An 11,240-nucleotide genomic window follows, 5' to 3' on the forward strand; every position below is an offset into this window, starting at 1 on the left:
AAAAATTCATTTATTTCAGTAATGCAACTTAAAAGGTGAAACTAATATATGAGATAAGACTCATTACATGCAAAGCAAGATAGTTCAAGCCGTGATTTGTCATAATTGTGATGATTATGGCGTACAGCTCAAGAAAACCCCAAATCCACCATCTCAGAAAATTAGACTATTACATGCAATCAATAAAACAAGGATTGTACATAGAACAATATCGGACCTCTGAAAAGTATAAGCATATGCATATGTACTCAGTACATGGTTTGGGCCCCTTTTGCAGCAATTAGTGCCTCAATGCGGCGTGGCATGGAAGCTATCAGCCTGTGGCACTGCTGAGGTGTTATGGAAGACCAGGATGCTTCAATAGCGGCCTTCAGCTCTTCTGCATTGTTCCGTCTCATGTCTCTCATCTTTCTCTTGGCAATGCTCCATAGATTCTCTATGGGGTTCAGGTCAGATGAGTTTGCTGGCCAATCAAGCCTTTACCTTTACCTTTATTTCAATTTTTATACCGCCCCTCTCCCCAAAGGGACTCGGGGCGGTGTACAGTCAAATGAAATAGATAAAATGGACTACAAACATGCAAACATAAAAACATAGAAGAGGAGGCAATACAACACTGTACAGGTAAAGCAGATAAAAACAGTATATAAACAATCCTAAAAAATACCCAATTAAAATTACCCAGTTAAAATATATCTGCCAAGAGTTATAATGAGGTTATGAATGGTCCAGGCCGGCTAAACGGAACAGGTGAGTCTTCAGTTTTCGTCGAAAGGAGAGAAAGTCGGTGGTGGTTCTGATATCGGGGGGGAGGTCATTCCAGAGGGTTGGGCCCATCACAGAGAAGGCTCTACTCCTAGGTGTCGCCCGTTGGCACTGCCTAGTGGACGGCACCCGGAGGAGCCCCTCCCTGTGAGAGTGAATCGGTCGCAGGGAAGTGTGTGGTAGGATGCGATCCCGCAAGTACCTAGGTCCTGAGCCATGGAGCGCTTTAAAGATGGCGATTAACACCTTGAAACGCACCCGAAAGACCACAGCCAGTGCAGCTCGCGCAGGAGCGGTGTTACGTGGGAGTACCTAGTACTCCCAAAAATAGCCCGCGCGGCTGCGTTCTGGACTAGCTGCAGTCTTCGAGCGGGTCCCAAGGGAAGCCCCATGTAGAGGGCATTGCAGTAGTCCAGCCGAGACGTCACCAGTGCATGAGTGACCGTGCGTAGGGCATCCCGGTCCAGTAGGGGGCGCAATTGGCGCATCAGGCGAACCTGGTGGAATGCCCCCTTTGCCACGGCTGCCACATGGTCATCCATTGACAGCCAGGCATCTAGGAGGACGCCCAAATTGCGCGCCCGTTCCACAGGGGGCAATTGCTCGCCCCCTATGGTCAGCGATGGAATCAACTGACTGAACCGGGGTACATATGCATATGAATTTGTGCATATTTGCTTACAGATGCATCTACATGCATGTTAGCATTAGAGAATTCATACAATGAGATTGAGATTAAGAACACTAGACCAGAAAGCAGAGACGGTGGGTTTTAGTGCGTTAGATAACTGGATAATTTTGAGCCACCTACTTTATTCCAACTCTAGGAGGAAGGCAGAAGAAAACCACTTCCAAAAACGCTGTCAAAAAATTGCATGGGTTAGCAGTTGCAAGGAGTCATGACTGACTTCTACACCAACCCATACAGAGCTAGATCTAAACATTTTCCAAATGTTTTAATAGGAAAGTTCAACATGTCATACATAAAACTGAAAACCTGAGTTGATCTTTTTTTAAAAAGAATTTTATTGATTTTTAAACATTTATGGGAAAGGGTAAGTGGATATACAAAAATGTTGGCAGCTCCATCGTGCTAGAGGTAGAAATCTCTCCAAATCTCACAACTTTTACAGAAAAGAAAAAAACAAAAGATAAAAGATAAAAGATAAGCAGAAACAGCGTCTTGTTATACATTGTATCAACCATGTGTTCAATCATCTCTTTTGCCACTTTCTAATATATCAACAATTACAATGATATTTCAGATACATTTATTTTTGTGACCTGAGTCTTTTCGATATTGCTCCCTCCCCCCCTGTCCTCAGGCGGAGCCGCAGCCCCTCCCTCCTTCATATCTTGTGAAACCTGAGTTGATCTTTTGCATCTCCTCTGTGGAGAAATGGATAAGCTCCACACATATTTGTTTACATCTCGGTATTGATTAAGACAACCAAATTACCTTTTGTGTACCAATTTTGTGAAAAAAATAAATACACCCCATTGAAATTTTTGACTCTGTCAATAGATTTCAACATACAGATATGTGATCTTTATAATAAATATTGATTATTACAATATATACTTATTGAAATAAGTAAACCCTATATCTATCACTACTTCAAATATCTAAAATCAGGTGCACCGGGAGCAGATTTCAGCCGCTGTTTCAAAGTATCCCATTGAAGCTCACCCTTCAGATTTTGTAGCTACGTAGTTGATTGAGCACAACAGTGAGAGTAAGAGCAACTTGAACTTCCTGCCAGCTTCCCTATTGACTTTGCTTGTAGGAAGCTGGCAGGGAGCATGGGAAATCACTCCTGTTCTTCAGTTGACCTTTGCAACTTCCTACCATTTTCTTGGGAAGAAGGGAAATAAAGAGAGCCACAGATTGTGAGGAAAAGTGCACACCCATCACAGCATATCCCTAAGATCGGCCTCCCTCCAGGGTAGAAGAGGGACTGACCCATCAACTGGCAGCATCTCCCAGTCAGCCTTACCTCACCAAGAGGCATGTGGGTCATTGTCGCATTGTTCACTTGCTGCCCACTTCTGTTAAAGGATTTCAAATTTCAGCCTTGGTTCCAAAGCAAACAATCACTGCTTCTCTGATGAACCTTTCCACCAGTCAGTTGAGGGCAGGGGCTAGAGGGAAGTGGGAAGGGAATATGCCCCCCCCCCACCTTCCCTTGTGCCACACATCCTATGGGTTTCCGGGAAGTGTAGTTGGAAGGTGGAATAATGCTGAAGCAGCCATAACGTCCTCAAATTTCATTCCCGTGGGAGTCATGGATCCTAGCATTTTGTAAGTTGGTTCATTTGATTTATTTTGATTCAGTAATTGTTACCCTATACCCAGTGATGGCAAAAAGTTTGGGCTCGTTGCATCAAAACTTAGGAAAATTCCTAACTTGGCTGTTGCTAGTGTGTCTTTTTCATTCACACATATACCCTGAACAAAAGAGAAACATTTGTATCTCACTCCCAATCCTTAAATGGAATTTCATTGATTCCTGTGAAACAAGTTTTCAAGTAAACATGTACTACCACCACAGCTTTAGTGGGTCCTAGGGAGACTTGAACTTTCTTTTATTTAGCTGCTCTTTGTAGCATGGAGAATTCTTTTTCTAAACATAAAGAACTAGAATGCCCTTGAGTTTTTCTTGAATTAATGACTTTTGACCTTCTCCATTCTTTTTTTGGCTTTCATTCCCTTGCTTACAGAGCATTTCTATGACACCCTAAATAAATTATCTTCCACCATATATGAGAAGAGGCTCTTTGGTTCTGAGCAGATTCATGTTTATAAAGCATTGTTGCTGTTTCTTTAGATAATAAGGGAATAAACAAATCATAAAGAGCATCTAAATATGGTACCAGGGACATAATACTTTTGCTCCTGAGTCTAGCCTTTCTTTCTTTCTTTCTTTCTTTCTTTCTTTCTTTCTTTCTTTCTTTCTTTCTTTCTTTCTTTTTCTTTCTTTTTCTTTCTCTCTTTCTCTGAGACCTCCAAAGACTCAGACTGTTTAAAAAGGAGCTATACAGGGGCTTATTCTCACACAACTCCCTACCAATTCTCCATACTACGCTCTCCCCATTTGAGAGAATTTCCCCACCTTCAAGACATTCTTCACATTCTTTGCAGAGAAAAAGGGTTAAACGTCTGAATTTGGGGGTCACCATGTTATACAAATTGCAATCTAATAGTTTTTACAAGAACACACGTGTGCTTAAAAAAAGGACCTTGGGTAAGAAAGGCAAGGAGACAGACAGTTTGCTTTGTCCTTTCTCCCCTGAATGTTACTTGCCATTGTCATATTGCCGTGTCTCTCTTCCCCCTTTGCTTCTGGGAGGGAGAGAATTGGTTTGATAGTTAAATTGGCCTGTAAAGCAGAAGGACTTAGTGCCATTTCTGTTTGTTTTCCCAAATAAAAGCCCCAGAGGGGTCTCTTTTGCATCATTTTGGCTTTATGTGAGGAAACTGCCTTTTTCCCATCGCTGGCTTGTCAGTTTATCCTCTGAACTTAACCTTACGACAACCAGGACAACAAAAATGTCCAGGGTCTCAGAGCCAGGAAAGGTAAAGAAATTGTATCTCTTTATTGGATCCTTTAAAGTGTGTGTGGGCTAATTCAGAGTCACCAGAAGAAAAGAGGGCAAAAGCTTTCTCTGTCTCCATCAGTGCAGCTATCATTACGATCCTAGCCAAACTAAAGACATGTATGCCTCCAGCTGGCAAAAGGAAGCATTATAAATTAGGTGCTGTCTAGAGTTAACTTTTTTCAGAGAAGAGATTGCTGTAGAAAACTACAGTAGTTATTGTTGTGCCCAAGATTGTTTTTTATGTTTATCCTTTTATAAACAGTCTTGGAGTACTTGTTAATTTATTAATAAACTTTGAGCTAGGAGTTCATCAAAGGAACAGATTGCTTTTTCTTCTGATTTATTGTTTTTCATGAATGTCTTGTACATCCATAAAGTTTATTAGAAATAGGCATTGCAAATAAAAGCAAATAAAAATGACTTTTTCCCATCATTGACATGTGCCAGGAGAGATATCTGGTTTTAAAAAGTGGCACAAAATGGCCATATATAAAGTGTTTTATTTATTTATATACACACACAGACACCTGCTCCTGGAACGTGATAGATCCTGACTCCTGTTCACTGTTGTATTTGATGGAGAAAATAGTGTTTTCTATATTTTATGTTCTTTAACTAAATGGTTCCTGCTTTCCTTAACTATACTTCCAATTCTTCTTCTTTCAATAAAGGAACAGGAATCGTTACTTAAAAGTAAATGTCCAATTAGAATTACAAAAATTAGTCTATACTAAAATATTTATACATTATTTATTTTATTGCATATGAATGAACTATATGATTACATGATTGAAAATATTTAAGATGTGCATTTTGGGTATGACCACACAGAATTAGCTTGGTGGAATTCTTACTCTGGTGCTTTATCCTTTTGAAAACGTGAATGAAAAATAATTGTAGGAAAAGTGATGCTGTCTTAGTGTTCATATAAGACAGGTTTTTGTTTCAAAACTTATTTTTAATTTTTGAAATGCTGTAAAACTGTACATTGTAAAAGACATACATTGTTGACTTATTTATATCAAAATCACTATTCTTAGGTATTCACACATAAATAGTGAATTTAAATCAAAACCATATCAGTGGGTTATTAATATATCCTGATAATAAAAATAAAGAACAGGACAAAAAAACCCAGCACTTTTATATGTTCAAAGAAGCATATTTGCTTTCCAATGAAAAGAATGGAAAGGGAGAAAATGCAGGTGATCCTCCAGAAGCTTAGAAAGGAGAAAAGAATATTCTTTCATATTTGCAAAATTGTAATATTCATTGGCTCATCAAGAATAAATAAAAATTCTACAAAGTGTATAGACATCTCACAAATAACCCATTGCTATTTTACTTAACCAACCACTGTGGGCTATCTAGAGATGTGGAATTTAAAAGTAATTGTATTAATATAGATTTTTGTCTGTGAAAATACACGTCTGCCTGAATGATTGTCAAATACTATAAGACACACTATTAATGTCTCAGAAAATGACTAGAGCTCACCTTTACACAATGAAGTACATATATTCAACAATAAAACAACAATAAAATCCAGTAACAAAGCTTTTACCAACTCATTTGATTCTGTTCTGGTTGTGAATAGTATGCAATTTTTTTCAGTTAGCGAAATTTGCTGTTTAAGCACCATTTCAAGAAGAATACTATTGTGGCAAATTAGAACAAACTGATTCCTCCTCCAGATGACTGTGTATTCAGCACTCCAGCTATTGAGCAGGCAACCTTTTGACTTTGTTAAGATGATAACTATGCTACTTGAAAAGAACTTGGGTGGTAGTGATAGATACAAGAGCTTCTTATCAACTGAAAAGAGACATTTTTGGTAGGAATTCAGGTATTTTTGTAGTATTTATGTAGTATTTAAGTGTAGATTTAAGATAATTTAAGAACCTTCCCTTCCATAGACTAGTCAGATGATGTTCAACTAATATAGGATAGAGTGGGATTATGATTTACCTCTCTGTGATCTATAGAACTGAAGGGGTTGATTGTTTGTGCCAGCTGACCCACACGAGCACTTTATAAGTACTTATTTGAGTGGTTAAATCAATTTGTCAACTGGATCTTATTCCCAAGGTTTATTTACCATAATAGCTCAAAAGACAAATGAACAAGTGTCCAAAAATAATACTTTGAAGAATTGTTAGATGGAAGAAATGGCAAGCTGCTTTCTCTCTTTCATCCACCCCACAATATGCAGAGCAGTAATTTCTCCAGTTCTGTTGCTCTTTAATTCCCCCTTTTTTTGCTGACTTAATTTTGCAAAGAAATCTCTTGGGGCTGAATCCTACCTTGTAAATTATACATTGCATAGATCTGCAGCACATCCTGGTTTTATTTTTATTTTTCTGTGGCTCTATTGCATATAACTATGATTTTGGTCTGCTTATTTTATTTCTGCCCTATTACATTTTACATATATTTGAAGAAATGGACTCCATCTGAATAACACTTTATGATACAATAATCCTGTTCCCGGAAAGATGATTGCATTTTGCAAATACTATAGCTAACTTTTCTGAAATAATTTTATACATAAATGAGAGATCTCAGTGTTAACTCTTAGGAAAATAAGTTAAGCTGTTTCCATCTGCGAGTATCTTCAAATTTTATTCTTTTGCTGCCTGGAATATAGGTGAGATGTGTGATGAGGAAGCCAAGTCTGGGGACACAAGAGAAAATAAGCACTTGTAAATGCTGAATATCTCTTGCCAGGATAAAGCAAGCTCCTGTGGACATAGTTACAGTATAGACCTCACAGTAATGGGATTTTATAAATGGAAATGGAAATTATACCAACGTTATGCTTCCAAACTGAAATGCCTTCCCTACCCCAGTGGCATGGCCTCTATCATGCTAGATGAACCTCAGTCAGCATCTGCCTGTCTTGTCTGAAAATAAAGAAGCTTTCTGAAACTGTCAGTCACAGGGTTTTTAAAATGCTGTCTTCCTCCCCCCTTCTTTTTCTTTGTAAGAAAAACTCTTAACAAAATTTGGTGAGTGAGAAAGGGCAGTTATTTATTTAGCACTATTATGAATCCTCTGTGTCTTGCCTTCTAATGTTGATTAGCGTAATACCAAAAATTGTGATGATGGTGATATTAATCCTAAAAGTTGAAAGTGTTTTAGCTATTTCTCTCAAATTGGAATAAACCAGGCAAACAAGAATTCAAAATCAGTATCCTATATAGAACAATTCACATGAGCGCAGCCCCCATTTCTGCATTTGTGAATCTTCTATCATACCAATTCTTGCTTTTAAATCTCTTGGTGTCATAAACTAAAAAATACCCTATTTTATTCTATTGCCCATTTTCTTTTTTTTTTCTCTTTGTACATTCTGTTGAACACTGAAAAGAGTAAAGGGTAATATTCCTTAAGCATATCCAACTGATGAACAGTGCCAACTGAAATGATAAGAGTAGCATTAAAATATGCAAAAGGATGCCTGCTGCCCTCCTGAGTTGAACTGTAGTTCTCATCATCCCTAACTATAGGTGCAATTGGCTAAGGCTAATGGGCTTAGGGAATCCAACATATAGAGGGTCACATGTTCCTCATACTGGACAAAGAGGCATCTGTCTGCTTTATGAGCAATCATGTACATAGCATTTTGGACTTTTTTTTTAAAGTGATTTTTCTCCCCAGATTTTGGAAGTGGAATGTGGAGAACATGTCTGATAACTTTTACTGCCACATTTCCCATCTGATCGATCCACTTGGTTTATTTAAGCAGATAGAAAAATGTTTTCAGTTCATCAAGATGCTTTTGCCCTATAGATAAAGAAGCACCGCTATTAGTTGTTCCCCATTTTAAGGGAATAAAGGAAACCAAGGCTCGGCATTTCTAGCACTAGGCAGAGGAAGGAATCCAAGCTGCACTAAGATAGATGGCTCTGTGAGCCTGTTTACCTGGTCGCCATTGCTGGACCTGGTGCCTAGGATTCCTATTATGCCTCAGTTTTCCAGTTTCTAACCCAATTGTAATTTCTTCTTCTTCAGAGCCTCTTTTTTCTAAGATGATGAGAATTCTACTTCTTAGTTCCTTTTTTAATTATAGATGCCTTTACTTCTTGATGTAGGTTTGTAAAGCAAACTGGCTATACTTCTTCCCTCCAAGAGTTAATATTTTAACAGCTTGTCCAGCGATTCCTGCCTTGAGAAATACAAAGTAATAACACAGCACCCCTGGATTCAGGTTTCAGAATGGGGGAGAGAGATGAGGATTAATTCCTATACTTGATGTTAAAGCTTGTCCGAGAGGTTTGCTTTGGGGGGAGCATTGCTAGGGCCGACTGGTCTTGCTAAATGGTTGCTAAGGCCCTGGCATTGAGGTTAATGGAGTGGCCCACAGTCACGGTCACGGAGGGAATTACACAGCCACAAAGAAATTGTTATTCTCTGTAATCTTCTCTTTGGAGAGTGACTGGGGGAGATGGACTGGTCCCAGCATGCTGTCGGTACTGTGATCACAGAAGCGTGTTGGCTCTAGTGAACGGGTAGGGCTCACCTTCTGATCTGGGGGATACCAGTGCTGCTGGTACTAATCTGCTTTCTCAGCAATTTTGCTCCTCTGACACAACGGTGTTTACTTGTTTGAACATCTCCTGGGACTCTATTTCACCTATTGTGTGGTCTTTATCCCCACCCCCCACCCCCACCCCCATGGAGCTTTAGCCCAGATTACAGATGGAATTAGGCCTCTGGCTCGGGTGCCCCAGAAAGACTGATATGGGATCAAGGAGCAGAAAGTAACAAAATAACTAGGGGGGGAGTCGTTGCTTTAGGGAGTGGAGGCTGTATTGTCCCATGAAGCGAGGGCCAGTGCACTAGTCTGAAAAGGCGTTCAGTGCTTTGTGTCCAATTCTGATTAGACTGTTAGGGAGGAGGAGGAGAAGGGCTGGGAACATGGGAGTCTTTAGTGGCTGAATGAGCTTCATTGGATGCTGTTGTCTGAATGTTAGTGAGAATTGTGGCAGCCTGGCTTTCTCTTGTAAAGGAGATTTGGGGAGGGGGAGGACAGATGGGACATGTTGGTTCTCAATTAGGAGCATGCATTAATTAATCAGAGAACCCTGTGCCAGACGGACCTTTTAAGGAGCCTACTCAGCTGCCTTTATCCCAAATCCACTGTTCCTTCAATTCTTTTGTTTTACATATTCTTTGTATAGTGTTGTATTCTTTATTTGCCCTGGGGCATCTAAAACCTAAAATGTATCCTACATCTGACCTTTCTAAATAATAATAATGATAATGATGATAATAATAAAAATCATCATCATCATCATCCATCAATCATCATCATCGTCATCTAGGGAAGAACTTGAGTGTATGAAGAACATCAGCTAAAGAACTGGCAGCTGTGACTTCACATTGTTGTGATAGTAATAATAAAATTAAGATTAAACAATTGAAATAAATCTTCAGGTTCTGCAACTAACACCTTGCTTTTTTCAAGTAATCATTGATTTACAACCATTTGTTCAGCGACCACTTGTAGTTACTGTAGTGCTGAACGAAGGGATGACTAGTCCCCAAAGTTCTGGCCATTGCTGTACCCGTGATCACATTGACAATTAATTCACACTTACATCCTTTGGTTATGTGACTGCCATTTGTGATGTTCTCTGCCAGCTTCCCACAATCAAAGTCAATGGTGAAGTGAGCAGAGAAGGTTGCAAGTTGGCTGGGTAAGAGTCTTTCCTGCCCCCGTGGCCTTTCTTTGCTTGCACATACACACCTTTGCTCAATGCACAAATCTACTGGCACCCTTGTTCCCTAGACCTCTCTATACTAACAGATACCTTATGTCCTCCTTAGGCTTTTGTTAGCTAACATGCATCCTCCACCTTCCTTCCTGGGTCTGCCTAAACTCACATACACCTGTGCCTCCTTCCGCAGCTTCCCTGTGCTTGCGCCACACAACAGCGCCACACAACAGCATCTCCTCCCCCATCTCCATGTGGCTTGTGCCATGTCTCCTAGGGCCTCCCCACCCCCTTGTAGCACTCCTGTGCTCCTTACCTGAGACTCCCACTGCTTCCTACTTAATGACCTACACACAACAATTAGGATTGACTGGATTGCCATCCCTAAGTAATGTGGTTGTGTGATTGCACTTTACATCGCATTGCTTAGCAATGCCAGTCCTGGTCCCAATTGCTATTGTAACTCAACTATAACTCTGTGGAGAAAAAAAGCTCTAAAAATTCTGCAAACTTGAGTAGTGATTATAGAATTGGTTATTTGTGCCAAAATAGCTTTTGAGTAAATTATTAGAAATCCTCAATGATCTTTTCCATTAGTATATAAAGCGGGAGGACAATGGAAGGGAATATTATTGATGACTTTGTTCCTTCCAATGTTACCTCCATTATTTCCTGCAACCATTCTAAAATCAATACGCATGCAGGGTTATAAGGAAGAGACGCTTGCTTAGGTTCTTCAAAATTCAAGTTCTATAAGGGTCTGCATAGTTTCCTTAGGAATGTTCAATTTGGGGATTGGGAGGAAAACCCCACAGCAAATACTGTTATTTCTGTTGTAAATACTACATGTAAGAAATAGGCTGAATAAAAAGATTTTCTGAGTATATAGGATATTTAGAGTTAACAGACTATATATCTGACCTTGAGCAGAGTTTATGTATTGAAAAATGCATGCGAAGGGGAAAAATTGAAGAAAATATATCTCTAAAATAAGAATTTTTTTTCAGTTTTAAACTCTCAATATACATATCATCAGTGAGTTCTAGTCATAATATAGAGTAAATTTGATTTCTCCTTGTGTTGGTATTGATAGATAAAAGGGGATAGTTGCTTGCATTTATGCTTGTTCTGAAGACTATTAACACAAGAATAAAA

The 11,240-nt window shown here is 39.2% G+C and overlaps 1 protein-coding gene across 1 annotated transcript in view; it reads left to right on the plus strand.

Annotated features, from left to right (window-relative positions):
- FBXW4 (F-box and WD repeat domain containing 4) overlaps positions 1–11,240 on the plus strand; it is a 78,788-nt gene that overhangs the window by 63,721 nt on the left and 3,827 nt on the right. The window lies entirely within an intron of this gene.

The sequence above is a fragment of the Natrix helvetica genome, assembly GCF_964273705.1.
Source record: "Natrix helvetica genome assembly, chromosome: 5".
Classification (NCBI taxonomy): domain Eukaryota; kingdom Metazoa; phylum Chordata; class Lepidosauria; order Squamata; family Natricidae; genus Natrix; species Natrix helvetica.